This window comes from Acanthopagrus latus, chromosome 16, assembly GCF_904848185.1.
Source record: "Acanthopagrus latus isolate v.2019 chromosome 16, fAcaLat1.1, whole genome shotgun sequence".
Lineage (NCBI taxonomy): Eukaryota > Metazoa > Chordata > Actinopteri > Spariformes > Sparidae > Acanthopagrus > Acanthopagrus latus.
The window spans coordinates 2,546,428-2,564,556 of NC_051054.1; positions in this window are offsets into that span (position 1 = coordinate 2,546,428).

Genomic DNA, 18,129 nt, shown 5'->3' on the forward strand with positions numbered 1-18,129 from the left:
CCTCGTTTTTCTTCTTGTTGATGAAAAGTCAAAGAAAACAAAGTCCTGTAAATATTAAGTGAAAGGTTTAAACCCTTTTAAAAGCTGTTAAGAGCTGTTAAATCGCCATTGGGCAAGGCGTTGATCACCAACCAGATGGATCAACAGGAGGAACACATTGCTGCATTTTGTTTGGTAACCTTTATCTCCATCGTGGATGCGTACCTGCCAACACTCAGGATATTCTCCGAGCTCTCCCTGTTTTGAATCCTTTCTCCCGTAAATCCCTAACAAGCCTTCACCGCTCGTTAAAGGCCGCCGCTGTTCTCCGTCTGCTGGACACCATTTTGCTCGTCCTGCGTCGGTTTATTCTTCCTCTTCTGCTTCGTCAAGGGTCTCGAACTCTTTAACATTATTTTTTGTGATGCAAGTTTTAAATGCTGACTGTCGAACTTTTGATTTGTTGACAGATTATTGGCAGAAGATCCGACCAGACAAAACTAAAATCGAGCTACTTTGGCTCCAACGCGATGCTCAATCTGCAAAGTGGCTGGTGCACTACTTGCATCCAAAATGTAGTCGATTGGAAGAATAAAGAAAATGAAAAATGGCATTTAATTGATTATTTACTTTACCTGATGAGGGGAAGAAAGAGACGGATGATTAACGGGACGATACATTTTATTAAGATTCACAGCTGTTAAACGTTTCCACCGTCTCTTAAAGTGAAGAAGAATCTGAAGACTTCATGTTTAATCACAACTACACCCACCTCCTCGTCAGAGAGCGTTACTCAGACATCCTCCACACACACACACACACACACACACACACACACACACACACACACACACACTCACACACACACACTCCCTTCTGATCGGTAGATAAGAGGCAGAAAACTCAACACACCCAAACAGTAATTTTCCCAATTCATCAACTTCCCTGTTTCCACTGAACCAGCTCAGACTTATTAATCATTGGTAATCTTCCCTTTTTCACTCCAAAACTACTTCAAGTTGCGCCTCATAACTGCTGTGACACTGTAATCTGGTTTTTCGAGTTGTGTTTGTGCCTGAATGTAAGAGAGATACTGATAGTGGGAGCAGACTCTCAGGCTGTGAGGAGGAGGAGGAGGTCTTTGGCGTCGTCTCGAAGTGGAAAATTGGCAGTTGTCACTCAGCCGCTCGGTCAAACACGCTCACGTGCAACAACACAGCGGACTAAAACGACCACGGTGCTTTTTATAACCCACGATAAGCCCGGGATTACACCGTTAACCAGCCCAGAACGTCCCCGCTGCACACAGATGGACTCTAAATGCAGCAGAAGACTTTTGACTGGTCAGGTGTTGCAGCACTCATTCAGTATGTCAACTTTAACCCCTGAGAATCGTCCTCCAGCGTGGATTGGTAAAAGAAATCAGTCCTTAAAGATGAGCGAGAAAACACCCAGAGTGCACGTTAAATGCAGCAGTAATGATTTTTCCCGGTGCTTCTCGGGATGTTTCCTGTCAGAGAGGGGAATGGAAACGCTCAGCAGTCAGGATGGTTATGAAAGGTGGTGCTGACTGTGAGGAAGCTCCTCCGAGTGTCTGCAGCCATGTTTTCTGCCTTTTTTGGTGCCGAGCGTCACTCGCAGAAGCCCGGTCACCTTTTGTAGCGAGGTGGGACGTACAGGCCAGCAAGTTAGTATATATCTGGAGGCCAATCGCTGCAGAGCTTTAACGGTTTGCAAAGAAAAATGACGGCATGCAGAGAAACAAGGCGAGGAAGAACGAATTGTCTTTTCTTCTGAGTTAACTGAGAGCAGAATAGAGGGCCTGATGTAATAAAAAGCATGAATGATATTCTCAGGGTCAGCGCGAGATAAAAATGCAAAACCTGCACGTCACGCTCTCTGAAAGCAGTCAGCAGAAATGTAAATGAAGCGACTCTTCTGGGGGACGAAGATGCAGCACAGGAGACTCTTTCTGTCTCATAATCGCCACTTGGACGATGATGTGAATATTATTCAATCCCTCCTCCATTAAATAAATACTAACATCTCTGGTCAGTTTCCAGAAAACTGAGTCATGTTATGGAGTGAAAGCTGGAATAATGCCCGAGCACTCAGTCATCGTCCCACCAGCAGCAGCAGCAGCAGCCTGCAGCTCCGGAGGGTCTAATCTGGGCCGACCGAGTCTGGGAATAGCTTCTCTGAGCTGCTCGAAATCCTGCAGTTTAATCAGCTTGTCTTCTGCCCTCCTGAGCCGACAGCGCCGAAACACTGAGGCCTCAACGCGTCGCTGCCAGAGAGCGAGGAGAGCGTGCACGAGACCCGACCGCACGCGACGGGATCCCAGCCGAGGCGAGAGAGGGCGTGTCGGGCCTCCAGCGAGATCATTTGTGAGCAGAAACTGGGCACAAGGAGCTGGTTGGTCGGTTTAAATGTCAAGGAAGGGACATTAGTTCTGATTTATACTAATATGTTTTCAGTTTTCAGTACTCTGTGGTTTGGATACAGGGGATTAATGGGGGATTAGGTGGTTTGCCTTCAAAATAGGACAAAAGAGGTATTAAAATAATGTCATTTGTTCTGGTAATGGAGCTAATGGCTCCCAGAGAGATGACCTACAGAGAGCCACAAGGTTACAGGGCGGAGAGAGGAAGCGCTGATTTAAATACACGCTGCTAATTTAAAGTTAATTTAGGTAAAATAGGTAATAAGTCGCTTATAAGTTCTTCATTAATGCATAATGCAGAACTTATTAATCTGAATAATGTTCCTAGAGCAGCAAACACAAGAAAAGTAAACAATGACATTAAAGATAAGTTAGTGAAACTCAAGACTTCTGATAACGTTTCTAATCATCTATGAACTGTTAACTGCCGTCTTATAATCAAACTCATCTGATATTAATGTTGATGGGATTAGTTTTATTTGATATTTATTTTCATGTCGTGCACACAGAGTGGCCTCATGTTTATAAGACACCAGAAGTGCAGTTGTAGAGGTCAAACAGCTGAAAAATGACAAATTATGTTGCAGCTCGGCCGAAAACGAAAAACGAAAACTCCTCCTTCTCTCTCAAACTTAACGGAGAAAATCTGCCACTAAAAAATGTTTCCCTTCCTGCAGCACGGCCCAACAACAAGAAGTCTCAGATGTCGTCGAGTGTTTTAGTTCAAAGCTCGGTCGCTCACATGGTTTTTGTTTTCTGTAAAATAACTGATTGCTGTTTTAAGCGCTTGTTTGCAATCAAGAGCTCAGTCAGCAGTTTGATCTGTCAGTGTGAGATCAGCTGACCGTGTTCTCACAGGGCGTGAAAGAGTGGGCTGATCTCAGGTCTGTCGTTTCCTTTTAACCCTTTAATCCCGGTGGGACTAAAAGAGACCGAGAGGAGAAAAGTAGCGGTGATGAGATTAGAGGCTGAGAAGAGACTCGCGGAGCAAAGCTGCGTTTCTGCTCGCTGCTTCACAAGCTCTTACACAAGTCCGCCGAAAACGACCCGCGGGAAGAGATTTCATTTCCAACAATAACACCGTTTATTAACGTCAAAGTGAGTCTGATTGTAACTGAAGTTCAGCTGAGTGTCAGGAGGAAGATGAGAAACATCCATTATTGATTATTGATCGTCTTTGATCAAGTCAGACGTCGAAGGTCAAGGAGACGTTGAGATGTTTCTGCTCCTGGTTGTCAAACAACTCCAGATTCCAGCATGACAGCATTAACTGTGTAAACACCAGTGATGGAATGTAACTAAATACATTTACTTCAGTACTTTTGTTTAAGTATTTCTATTTTTTACTTCCACTCTGAGACAGTTGGAGGCAGATATTGTATTTTTATGAAAGAAAACTAAAGAAAACACATTCTGATCATCAGGAAAATGCTGAATACCTTTTCCGTTAATCATTCAGATGAGTAATTGATCTACTCGCAGTATACAAAGTCTTAATATGGAAAAATACATTTTAATATTTAAGTAAATTTTATATCAGGTACTTTAAGACTTTCACTGGAGTACAGATGCACAGGTGACTTTCACAGTAACATTTAAACACGATATCTTTAACTCAAGTCTGATTTTTGGATACTGAACACTGATTGATACCCTGATTGTAAAGTGTTTCCAGTTACTAGTGAATTATTTAACAAAATATACCAATTTGGTTGGAAAAATGTCTCTTTTTCTATGATAATAACAACAAAAATGTGAAATGTTAAAACTGAAATGTTGAGTCGATACCGAGTGCAGTTGCTTTTCTCTCTTTGTCGTCTACTTCATGTAAATCAGAACAATATTCACAAATATTATAATGTTATAAGTAAACATCAGATTTGTGTTTACAGTGTGTGAGAATGAAACCCGTCACAGATGAAAACATGATCACATCTTTCTCTTCAGACTGACAGAAACACGCTGTTATAATCTTTCGTGCGACGATCCGTCGTTAATAAAAACGTCTGACCCAGTTTTTCTGTTGGTGCCGGTCAGCGAGGGACGAATGTTTCCATCCTGCAGAGGATTCACAGTGTTCAGAGCCACAGGCCTCCTCTGAGGTCTAATTACTGTATGAAACATTGATGAGAAGCTTGTTTTGAATCCGTTCCAGTGGTTTCATAAATTACAATTGATCAGTTTTGGGATGGAAAGCCGATGCTGCTTCCTCCTGCCGGGGCGCACAAAAGACGACACCAGGTTTACATAACTGATCCCAAGAAAATGATCGTCGGGATAAAAGCTGCAAGGATGAAATTACAAGATGTCTTTTGTGTGAGCACCATGTGTCCGTCACTGAATTATTTAATAACTTTCCATCTTGGAAAGCAGCAACATCATCACTGTGTCAGGCTGCAGCTGATGATTGTTGTCTGATCGATGCTGTCGGTACAAAATAACAGATAACAAAAAACCCCAAATATTCAGTTTATGATTAGAGAAAATGGACAAAATGATTAATCTGAGGTCGGAAACAGTAATTTGTTTTAGCTTTGTAATTGGACTTATTTCATGGGTTACTGCTAGGAAAGGTTTAAATGCTTTAATACTCTGAATCACTGTTTAAGCTCCTGCCCCTCCTACAAAATACCCTGTCTCCTCTGATTGGTCAGCTCGCACACGCCTGAAGCTTGTTTTATGCTTCTGCGTTGAATTGACTCCCCGGCATCCTGACACTCAGCACCAGTAGGTTTCCTTTAAGATGTTTTTTAAATGATTGTAAACAGGATGAAATTATACTTTTAATCTGAGCTGCTTAATTTCTGTCACATCTGTGCAACTGATATAAATGCTAAGATGTAGTTGGTAGATTCTTTGGTGCATTTGCAGCAAAATAAAGTCTGAAAAAAGACAATTCACTGAATTCCTGTATCTGTTTTTTTTAGGAGACGACTGAGTTTTAAAGCTGTCAGTCAGCAGATTTTTGTACATGAGTGAACTAGATGTTCCCTCCAGCCTCTTTTCACCAACATGTATTATGTTTTAATTGTATTATTAGATTATTAAGTCTTTTTTCAGTTGTATCACACTGTGTCCTTCACTGTGCCCTTTCAAGGTTTTTCCAGCGAGCTCCTCTCGATCAAACTCCCCTCAAACACACACAACGACCCCCTTTTTTCTGCCCGAGGCCCATAATGGTCCCCAGTGTTCCCACTGCTCTGTGCCCATTTTCCGCAGTGGACTCCTGCCAACCAGTTCGTCCATTAAATGAAGACGAGCGGAGCGGCCCGCTGTAGTGAAACACTGATTAACCCTCCATTGTTGTCCGGCTCGCAGGGCGACCCCAAACCTCAGCGCAGGAGACGATTGGCTGAGGTCCAAACTGTGTCGCAGGAACGTTGGTGGTTGTGTTTTAATGAGTCTGGTTCCCAGGGTTAGAACCACTCAGTCCACAAGCCCAGTGGACAGTTGAGAACAGCGAAATGACCCTTTAATCCCACTTTTCATACATTATTTACTCAACTGTCAAAGTATTTACATTAATTTACCCTTTTCTTTCATTTCATGAGTCACGTTTGACGGACTTTAATCCTTTAAACCAAACTTACTCTTGACGACTGTGAAGCCAAAGATGCTCGACAAGAAAACACAGATTCTTAACGAGCTGCGTCTGCGGTCTGAAACGGTATAAACTTCCTGTCCTCCTGAGTGGGTGCGGCTGGTCGCTGGTGCATTTTCCTGCTAATTAGCGTTAGCAATGCTAATTCAGGTCTTTGCAGCTGGTTTAAAATAACCGCAGCGAACACTGAAAGTGAACTTGTTCCTGTTCGTGTTACCGTAAAAACAAAACAAAGCGACACACTTGTACACACTTTATGTTTCTCCAGACAAGGTTTCGTTTTTCAAGACGAGCGTAAATTACAGGAAGTAATTGGGGAGAAAATGTCTAAACATTGCCTCTCTTGGCCTGTAGAGGAAGTGGAAAAGAAGAAGATAAGTCAAATCAAAAGTGTCCAGAAAACTCCGTCAGCGTCTCGACTTCAGCGAGCACGAATGAGATTAAACATTTGTTGTTGTCCTTAATGCATTTGGAAGCTGGAGTGACGAAACAAGCATTATTATATAATTACTCTCCTGTAACGACCCTCAAACTGCAGACAGGAAGTGAGGACGCCGGCCGATGAGTCCAGAGTCCGTCTGAGTGTGTGTGTGTGTGTGTGTGTGTGTGCTGCTGTACTGTAAGTCTTTGTATCTCCGGCTGCCTTGTGGTTGATGTGTGTTATCAGTGGTGATTTCTCAGAGGTCAGTGGCGACGCTTTTGTTCTGCCTCGCTCTGACGTCACCGACCCGTCAGCTGAGCCTTTGTTACAGTTGGTGCAGCTCTGAAAATGGATCCTGTGTTCTGCACCGAGCAGCAGAGCTCTGAGAGGATTTACTGCAGCCAGCAGATTAAATATTCCTGCTTTTTGTTTTGTTTTTTTTTTGCAACATGCTCGTAAAGCTGAAGGTGAATTCTCTCTCAGGTGATGCAGCGACACAGAGAGAAGCAGTTTCACCGACGCTGATGCTGATTTGCAGGTTTATAAGACATTAATGTTTGGACGTTTAGCTCCAGACCATGATGTCATGTTGTAATCACCTCTGTGGCTCCACAGTCACCTCTGCAGGAGTGTGATTACCTCTGCCCAACAATGACAGATAACAGCCTGCGTTCCTGCAGCGTATCTGCTCTCATATGTACTCTGTCTGCAGGCACAAGAACCGGCTTCACATTTACACTTCGTCCTGATAAGATACTGACGCTGCGGTACTTTTCCTACAGCCGCGACATGGACGGACAGTCTGTGAGCTCACCGACTGGATGAACCTTTGCTGGGTGCAGTTTGAGTTTCAGTGCGTGACATGTTGTCTGTCTGTTCAGTGGCAACACAGCAGCTACCGTCGTCTGTGCTAACTGTTCTTTTTCACGCAAAAATGAAGATTCAGTCATCATCTCCTCACGTGCATGCTGATGGGAAGTCAGGTGAAGTTCTGTTTTCCACAAAACATTTCTGGAGCTTCACAGCTTCACTTTCAAAATGTAAACAACCTAAAAAATAAATAAAATGGCTTCATACAGCTCGACCGGCTCGTTAATAAATATATTTCAATTCAATTTGTAAACAATGAAATAGGAATAATGGGATGATGAGACGCGAGCAGAAGTGGACTCTGTGTTTGTAACATCGATGCTCACCATCTTGTCGCCGCTGTTTACACCATGACACAGATTCACAACATTTAGTACGTGAATAACTGTTCGTTAATTTGTGCAGCATGACGGAGGCTACAAACGTTTGTGTCTTTATACAAATAATTTACCTTGTTAGCTGTAGTCAGGACAGAGCGTAACAATGAAAACAGCTCCAATGATCCCATTCGATGCCACAACGTCATTAAAACTACATCTTTGTGTTTTCAGTGTTTTGAGAGGCCCCCTAGTGGCTGAAGTTGCATTTTGCAGTCTCAGATTGTCGCCCGCAAACAACTCATGGATGTGACCGTTCAGCCGACGTTAAAACTCTGTTAGTCAGCACTCAGACTGATTTCAAAACTTACCAGGAACTCCGCTCAGTTTCCTTGAGAAGCAGGAAGTGGAGTCAGCAAAGCACGAGTCTGCATCTCTTGACATGATACCATTTGCATGTTGTTTCATTTTCCCCATGTTTACTTTAAGAGTTGACCGGACGAAACATGTTTTACAGTCACATTAATCGATGATCAGGTATCAAAATTATAATTTCTAAAGCTCAACATTCTGTATTTGTTGCAGGAACACAAGTAGGAATGATAATAAACTTGTACAAAGTGCTTATTATCACACACATTTACAGTATCACAGATATTTCAGGACAACAGTTCAAGCGAAGAGAAGGCAAAATAAACAAATAAAACAGGAAAGACATTTTAATTTTAGGACGTTTTATCAGGATCAACTGCAACAAACTCGTCAGTTTTACAACACGTTCACTTGAGCTGAGCGACGGTTTATCAGGAGAATGTAAAACCCGGTTATGACATTGTTACCGCGTCTCTGATTGGCTGCCGGTGATGTCACATGTTTAAACACTCGTCATTGAGGAAGTTAAAAGTCATAAAGAGGCGATATGAGACGAGGACCCAGTGACCTGCGTGTTGGCTCAGCGCCGGGCCTAATCGAGCGGACGCACCGACAGCCACAGGTCAGAACGAGAGAGAGCTCAACCTTGTGATAAGACGACAGGACGACGGCTCCGTTTTTAAAGGGCAACAGACTCGTTAGAGCTCATAAAAACATGTTCGTCCTACAGAGAAACAGAATCCTGCACGTCTGACAGCTTTAACATCATGTGTATCATCTTTCTGTCTCAAATTTCAAACCAGTAATGAAACAAAACACTGAATCTGATTTGCACCAAACTCCAACATCCAGGCTGTCGCAGCTGAGCAGCCAAGAGTTAAATCAGATCTATATTTTTTCCGTGTGAGTACGTGCAGCCGATGTATGAGTCACCGTGTCATGGGATGCGTCCAGCGAACATCCACGGTGTTGTGCTTTTTCTCAGAAAACAGGAACGTAGAGACGAGTGTGCTGGCTAACAATAGAAACCATAGAAGAAGAGTTTCATTCCTCCGGGAAGTCTCGAGAAGCTGGAACAAATCACACCTACACTTACTGACACTGTGGAGATGGTTGATGCATTTTGAATTATTAAAGGCAGCATAAAACATTATGAGCTGCTTTTAAAGAGCAGGAACTAAACAACAGGATTGTTTCACTTTTCTACTTGCCGTTTATAAGCCAGAAAAAAAGAGTTTAGAGGAACAATTTTTACGTTTTAGGTGTTGGGAATTCCGAAAATGTAGAATGATCCTTTTAACTTATCAACCTGCTCTTTAAAAAAAGTTTGATAAAGCCACAGTTTGTTCACATAACTCTTGCCAGAAACAGCAGATGAATTACAAACATGCACAAAAATAAACATTATTTAGAAACTGGCTTTTCTTTACAATGGAACAAAAAGGAAAATAAGGTGAAACAACGAGATGCTAGCAGCTGTTTGAGGCTGTGAGCTAAATGCTAACATAAACATGCTAATATTGGAAATCATTACAGTAAAAACAATGAGACGGTAAAAAACAGGAAGAGGAAAAATTAAAAGCACACAAATAAAATATAATATTGACAATAAGACCAAATATATGCTAACAACATGAGTCTACATGCTAGCCATGCTAGCTGCTCTAAGAGTGCTGGAACAGTATGATTCTCTCAGCCTAATGCTAACATGCTAACAGTGATAAAACTGAACATATACTCATGCTGACGTTTAGCAGGTATTATGCTAACCAAGATCACCATCTTAGTTTAGCGTTACAGCATGCTAACATTAGCTAATTAGCACGGAAACCAAAAGTTCAGCTGAGGTTTCTCACTGAAGTTTTTACGATTCACGTGAATGTTTAACCGATCACATGCTAATCCGTCTGACAGATAGGACAGAATCATATATATGTGTGTGTAGCCAATTTAATGACAATCTGTACAATATTGATATGTTTGACTCTGGACTCTGTTTGTGTGCTTAAATAAAAGGAAAGGAAATAACACAAAAGAAACGTCTCGTATGTTATCTTACAGGTCTGTGTGTGTGTGGTGCAGCTGTTGTTTGTCTCGTCCTGTATGTGCAGTGTGAGTGTGAGCAGAGAGAAGAAGGTGTGTCACATTCCTGCTGGTGCTGCGAGCTGCAGAGTCCGTCAGTCCTGAGCCGTCGGTGAACGTGCAGCGCAGCAGGACAGCAGACGTGAAGCCGCAGGTTGGACTTTGGCCAGAACAGGCAGCACTGCAGCGGCTCGGCAGCGGTGTCAGGAAACAGCTCGGATGTTTTTACACCATCAGCTCTGCTCGGTTCGATTATGAATCGATGCTTATCTGGTTAATAGCTGCAGCTTTCTGTTGAGTCATGCACAAACAAAAACAGAAAGTTGTGTACAAGTTGTGTGCAGCTTTGTTTGTTTATCATTCATATGTTTCTTTATGTTTAATCTTCAGCTTTATGTTGTAACGACTCTGTGATTATAGTCCGGTTAGGTTAAGGTGCTAAAACAACGTGGTTAGCGTTACAAAAAGATCCTGTTTTTGCTTAAGATACCTGGTTTTGTCGACACTAATACAACTGGAAAGTATCCTGACTTCTCCTTAAAAATATCCAGATGTTTCATGCTTAAAAACACTGAAACGTGCGCGTATTTCTTAAGTTACAATATGTGCGTGACGTAACTTAACTTGACACAAACAGCCTTCTTTGCTTGACGTTCCTCGCTCGTTATGACTTCACCTGACTTCCTCCTTTGCTGCTGTATTAATTATTACGACCACCAGAGGTCGCCGCCCGACAAGAAACGTCAGTGTTGGTCATAACAAGCTGCTTTCACAGTCGACCTCTATCGTAGCTTTTCCGATGAGGACGGGACGTATTCGTGTTTGTTTGCAGAAAAGTAAAATGCCAACATACGTTATGAAATATGTCAACGTTCAGTGGAGCTGTGATGTAACATATCACAAGATCTGCGTCCTCGACTGATGATAAGCATGAAAGATTGTTTTATTTTTCTACGAGGTTGTAAACACTCTTTATTGCTTCTTCAGGGCAGGTCGAACAAAGAAAGTGCCGTGTGGTTCCGACTTGTTTCACTTCCTTATTGGTCTCAGACTCGTGACCTTTTGTCCCTTTTGCAGGACTCTTGAACTTCCTGTTCAGCCTGCACAAGTGCGAAATAGAAGAAGCTCGTTACCTCTCTCGTCTCTCTCGTCGTCCTCGCTCATTAACACATTTGTGTCACAGGTTTGGAGGCTCAGGTTGGGAACAAACAGCTCAGAGTCCCACCGGGTTAGAAGAGAAGGAACGACAGCTTCCCTCTGTCCTAAAATCCCACAAAGGCAGCACTGGTCTTGTTCAAGGTGAGGCGGACCCGGTCGTGGTGCGATGATCGGCTGCCCCCTGCAGCTCAGACGGAGGCGTACCAGCCAGGACTTCCTGAAACAGAGACGTCAGCTCTAAATGGATTGTTTTCCCAGATCTCCATCGCTCTTTACATTCGACCTGAATTAAACATGACATTCAAGCTCTCGCTCGTCCACCTTTAGCACTCACGCTGCTCCTGTGAATCTGTACATTCAGGCGCACATTAAACATTCAGTGTGAGTGCTCCCTTTTTTGGCCACATAAGAGCTTTGGAGCAAACGCCGGGAAACCTCGTGTATTCTTGTCTTGGTGGAGGATAAATAGCCGACTTTGAAACCCACAACGGCTCCATTAACTGACTTTTCCTGACACTAATACAAATCTCATTAGTTCGCTCCCCCCTGCTGGTTTTTTTTCTGCACTTTTGCCTCTTTTCCTTGGATCTGCACTCCGGGGCTCGTGGTGAGCTGCAGATGTAAAACGTGGGAGTGGAGACGGGCAGTAATATCCGCGGGCCAAACGCAGGGCAGCTGCCGCACGGAGGAGTGAGCACGTCCTGCTGTTGCTGTGGCAACCGGCCAAATATGGCACCAGCACCACCGCCGCCATCGCCGCCATCGCTGTCAGGTACCACGGAGATAAAACCCAGTGATCCATTACACATCAGAAAGAGAGATAGGCGTCCGTTTAAACACATTTGAAAGCTGACTTTGACCGAGTCTCGTACTTTACGGTGATGTTAAATGTGAGTCATAAACTTTATTGTCACATTTAACCAACATTTTATTGCTTTCAAAGTGAGAACGTCCCCTGAAGAAGCTTTTAAAGCAACACCGGCTGCCAAATGAGTGTTTTAACGTTAATGAAACTCTGGGATGAATTTAAAACGGAGGATTCAAAGTTAATCTGACGTTGTTGCTTTTTTAATGAGGCCTGATTAGTTTGTTGTTTGTCTCTTTCTGCCCGATGAGGTCAGGATGCAATAACTCCACTGCAGTCTGATGTTTTTTACACCGGTTTTAATTTGTGAATGATTTTTCTTTGGCGTAAAATGTGATTTCTAATAAAATAAGATAAAATACAAAAACAAGCCGGCAGCGTTAGTTCGAGCTAATTATCCAACTTCTCCTGACCTGCTTCCTGTGATTGAATATAAACATTTATTATACCACATATTAATAAAACAGTAGCTAAATAATTGTGGAGATGCACTGATAAACTCGAGCCTAGCTTGACGTCCAAACACAACGTACAGTTTCACGTGTCTCTGAACTGAAATCGTCCTCAGTATAATTTGCTCTGTCTCGTCTCGACTCTCCTGGACTGGATGATGTTATGTAAATTCTGTCTGAACTGGAGCGTGATGTCCTTTCTCCAAATGTCTCACCTCCTCCGGCTGTCAGGTCACTACAAACTAAAAGACATGAAGCTGGTTTGTTACTGGAGGGTTGCCAGTTTGAATCCCTCGGCTAGGATTTGGGGGAAAATGTGGGAGGACGACGGCGGAAAAAAACACTGAGGTAGTCGTGAGTAAGGTGTGTGAGGATTACCTGCAAAGATTTAAGTGTAAAAAATGATATTTGATGCTACGAGACGAGATATTTTATGGCTGAACAACAAAATTTATTCAGCAAAGTTTACAGAAACAGTGCAAAGTATTAATGACCTGGAAGTTACATAATTATATTTCTAAATGTCACAAAAGCAGCTAATGAAAGACGTATTCACCGAGATGTTGCTGATTCTGGATCAGTCATTGCTGGATGATGTTATTGGCCAGACTCTGTATCAGACATGTCTGCTGGATTTTACGACTAAAAAACATAAACCTGAGGACTTTTGTCAGAAGTGGAATCATAATTAAAATCTCCTCAGCCGTCTCTTCTCACCGACAGTGTGGATTCAGTGTTTCACAGGGCCGAGCGGCGTGAGAATGAATCTGCAGCTGTCGTCCTGAGTGTTTATCTGTCGAGGTTTCCAGCAACATTAGTCACCATAACCACATTAACAGCAGGCAGATGGACGACGGCCCGGAGCCAATATTTCCAGTCGGCTGCAGGGATGCTGGGAGGCTTCCCAGTAATCCCCCAGTCCTCCCCTGACCTCCACCCGGGAGAGCGCCGCTCCGATAAAACCCCCCGAACACAAAAAGATTCTCTAACTCGACTGGAATGTTTTACTTTTTCTTCGTATTTTGATTATTTTTTCACAGAAGTTTGACGTGTTGACCTCGCTGAGATTAAACCATGATGTCGGTCTCATTCCTGAGGCGGCGGGGCGTTAAAGTCTGAGGAGATACAACAAATAAAGAAACTAAAAGAGGCAGAGATGCTGATGGAGGCAGTAAAGACAAAATAAATGACAACAGGAATCGTCCACGGTCAGCTACCTGCGTCCCCTCCCTGAGGGCGGATGCTTAAAGAAAGCTAAACTCGCTCTTAAGAATCTGTTCGGTTTGTCTCTTCTGGGCTACCGTAGAAACATGGCAATTATCTGTTGAATTAAATATTTAATCTGTAAAATATCAATAACTATGTGAGGTAGAAGTTTTAAATTTGCGAATTAGCCACGGCTACTGGATTTTGAATAGGTGTAACTGTGCCTGCATGTATTGTTCCTGTCGAATAAACTGATAAATAAATAGATAAAATGTGAAAAATGCCCAAAGAGTGTCCTCAGACATCAGCTCATTCAGTTTACGATGATGTGAAAACAGAGAAAAGAACATTTTAAGCACATTAAGAACCAAAAATTATGGATGAATAAAATTGTTTTACCTCACGATGGAGTAAAATGAAAAGTCAGAGTAGAGTTCATCCTCTGGGGATCATGAACGTCTGTACAAAACTTAATTTCAGTCCATTTCGGTCCAGAGTTGGTGGAAAAACATTAAAGTTGTGTTCGTTTTTATTCTCTCTAATATATAAAATAGAATAAACCCAATTTTGTGGTTATATCAAAACTCCGACAGACAAATATGTGCAAGAACGAGTCATCACATCTAAAATCTAAAATCTTGACCCTAAACCTAACATTCATTCAGAAACTGACCTGATATAAAACGGACTAATTCTTTCTCATAATCAGGAACCTTTCAACTGCTCATTTATTTTCAGGATTATGATTTTCTCCCATTTGTGTTTCACGGAGGAGATTTTGTCTTAATTAAATCAATAAATGAGCATTTAATCTTTTTATCACCGTCAGGATAAACACTCCTGTGAGCGCAGCCACACTTGTTAGTCTTAATCATTGAATCCTAATCATTTAAAGATTAATTTTCTGTGTAAAACGATTAGATGACGCAGCGTTTGGAGACGACTGAGCAGGAAAAAAATCAGATGTTATTAATTACAGCTCAGTTTTTTTTTTGTGGAAAGACGCAGATGAAGGAAAGAAAAGAGCCGAACTCCCCGAGGAGAAAGGGAGCAGATGGTTGCTAACATTAGCTAACGATAACCTTGAATTAGCTCAAGCTTTAGCATATTTTAGCTTTTTTTTTTGCTAGCTATCATCCATGAAGGTCATCTTTAGGAGAAATAAAATTATTAGGTGTCTTTGGCAGAATATAAACCAACTAAAACGTGACGTTACACATCAGAACAGTCGTCTCAGGATCAGAATCAGACATTAAACATCTCATTTACACTTTCCAGCTGATACATGTCAGTTAAAGTCTGGCAGCTATAGGAAACAGCGTCAGGAGGAGGATGAACATACAGATGAACATGGAGGACAGTGAGTTTACTGCATGGCGAGCATCCAGAATGGAAACGAGACCAAGAAAAAAGGGATTATGAGACTGAGCGAGAGTGTGTGTGTGCCGCAGAGCCTCCGAAGATGAATACTGAACTCCTATTAATAAACCGAGTGTTACGGCTGCTTTTTCTGTGTAAAAATAGTCACACAGAGGAATCACTTTGACAAGGGAGCGGGGAGAGGAGCTGTGGAAAGCGCTCGGGGGGGTAAAACGCGAGAGGAAAACAGGCAGAGATGAAGGGAGGACAGTGTGCGGTCGGATGTGTGGAGGGTTATGTCATGCAGCATGCAGCAGGGTCGCTGTCAGCTGTGCAGCGGCGCAGAAACACAGGAGGTTATGTAATATTCCCAGAGCCTCTTTCGCTGGGTGAGAAAAAGCCCGCATCGATTAGCGTAAGCCCGCTGCACCTGCAGGGCCGAGAGAGGAGGGTTAAAATAAAAATGGTGTATAATCTGTTTGACCCCGTGTGGCAGCAGGGCGGGAAAAAAAAAAAATGGCTCAGCTGGGTTTGATTCTGGTGAAAAACAACCCGGATAGCAGTGAGAGCTACGTGGTGGCTAAAGGTTAGCTAGCGTTAGCTGGAGCTAGCTCACGCACTGCCATGAAATGAGTCTTTTTGGATGCAGAAATGTCAAAATGTGAACATTCGTATCTTGTCATGTGTTTTCTGTGCAGGAACTACAATTGCTGGGTGATAAACTACATTTCCCAGCTGTGTTTTTTTGCATTTTTTTGGAGTATTTTATATGTTTTGGTGACATTTCGTGTCAGTAATGTTGATATTCTGCTCTTGGTAATGAGATATTGCACGATTATCTGCAGAAAATACGCCTTTTTACAGTGTTTGATGGCTTAAAGAGCTTTTGATGAGTGGCTGGATCAGGTGTGAAGTTTGTGTTTCCCTCTCCACCTGTCGGCCACCATGCATCCTCCACCCGGTCTGTCTGCTCTGCCTCCACCCGGAGACACAGCTGGACACAACCGGAGAAGATTTGATTTGACGAGCACTGAAGAGGAAGAGATTAACTGTGTTACTGTACGTGTCATGTAGCTCGTACTGTCTAACAGGAAACAGTTGCTGTCTGAGAGGCGACTTCACGTGTCGGAGCTCCGGTGGGCAGAAAGTCGTGATGCGTTTATGGACACACAAGATTAAAACCGTCTCATTAAGTGACTCAGACTCCTCTAGGAGGGAACTTCTTCTTCTTCGTCTTCTTCATTTTCTTGCATGTCTTTTTCTAAAACATGGCGGCACCGGTGATGCCTGTAATCCATCACGGCCTCGAGGAGGTTTTGACGTTGCTGTGGTGATCCGGTGAAACGTTTATCACCTTCGTGCTGCAGATTATGCAATCAGCGCAGCGTCGCAGAGAGCTACAACAGGCCTCTGTCTGCTGTCATCAACACCGAGTGTGTGTGTGTGAGAGTGTGTGTGTGTGTGTGTGTGTGTGTGTGGGGCCTCGCCCAGAGCAGATCCATCCATATGATGACCCCCCTCACACCTCCTGCTGCCTGACTGGCTGCCTGCAGAGCTGAGCAGCAGGCGCCCTCTGGTGGCCGGATGTGAAACATGTGAAGATGATTCCTGATGCGACATTTCTTTCTCTACAGGAAGGTCAGAGGTCACGGTCAGACACAGGACAGGTAATCAGGAGGTGTGTCTTCATTCAGCTTTTCGACATCCTTCCTCCTTTCGTTCTCCAGCTTCTTAAATTTGAAGCTTTTTTGCTGCTTTTCTTTGGGTTTTGGACTGTTGGTCGGACAAAAAACGTATCATGAAGACGTCATTTTGAGCTGTGTGAAGTCGTAACAATCACATTTTATAGACCAAACAAATAAATCTGGTGAGGATAGAAGAAGATGACTCTGGTTTATTCCCAGGTCGTAAAATACAGATGCTTCGGGTCGCGTTTTCCTTTTAAATTCAGTCACAGACAGTGACTGTGCTTACTTGAGATTATTGTACTTTATTTTACAACAACTTTAGTTACTAGTTTCCTGGAGACAAAACATGATGATATTCATGTTTCCAGCTTCACTATTGTGAAGATTTGCTGCTTTTTCTTGTATCTGGGTTCAGTATCTTGATCTTTCGCTCCTCTGTCATAAGAATCCTTGTTTCATTAGTGAATCTATCCAGTTCTTCATGAGACTTTGTTCCTCCAGATTCGGAGCCGCTGCTCTCTGAACCAAAAATAAACTTCTTCGTTATCTCCTCTGTGGCAGCGAAAATTACAGGTTTCCTCTGAAGAAGACACAGAGACACCCTGAACCAGAGAGAAGCCACTCCGTCCAAAATAAACTCCCATCAGCGGCTGGAGTAGAAGAAATAACAGGTCCAGTGTTCTTACGACTCATTACAGCGTTCAGGGTGACAAATAAAATCCAAACGATTCTTTCTTCTGTAGATTTTTCCTTTTTAAATTGTAAACTGTCCTCTTTATGTGAGCAGGGATGAACCGATAATCCCAAATATTAAATATAACTCAGGGAAATAACATAATCTCTTGTGAGATGTGCAAACAAATATCAATATACGGCTGACATACGCGAGTATCTCGCGTCCTTTGGTGGCTATTTCCTGTTTGTGTTGCTTTCAAAACATAAAAAAATGAGTCATTTGAAAAGAATCATGTGAGATTTGTGTGTTTTATAACTGTTGTGTTTACATTTGGAGTCCCATCTCTTAGTTTCAGCTCTGTAAGCCTGTTCTTCAGTTAAATTAAGCAGATTAAAGCCCACTTACTATGTTTCTCTGCAGAAAAGTACTCTGGCTCTGCATCAAAGATAAAGAAAAGGTGGCATCTGGCAAAAAAAAAAAAAAAAATGTGTTTCACTGCCTCTCAGCTGCTGTGAATGAAAAACAACATTAAAATCCACAAAATGTAAATGCACTTGACCTCAGGGTAGCTCCGTCTGGTGGTGGAGGGCGGACGTGAGCTCGAGCTGAGAGGAACTCATGAGTTGGCCGATAACAGTGT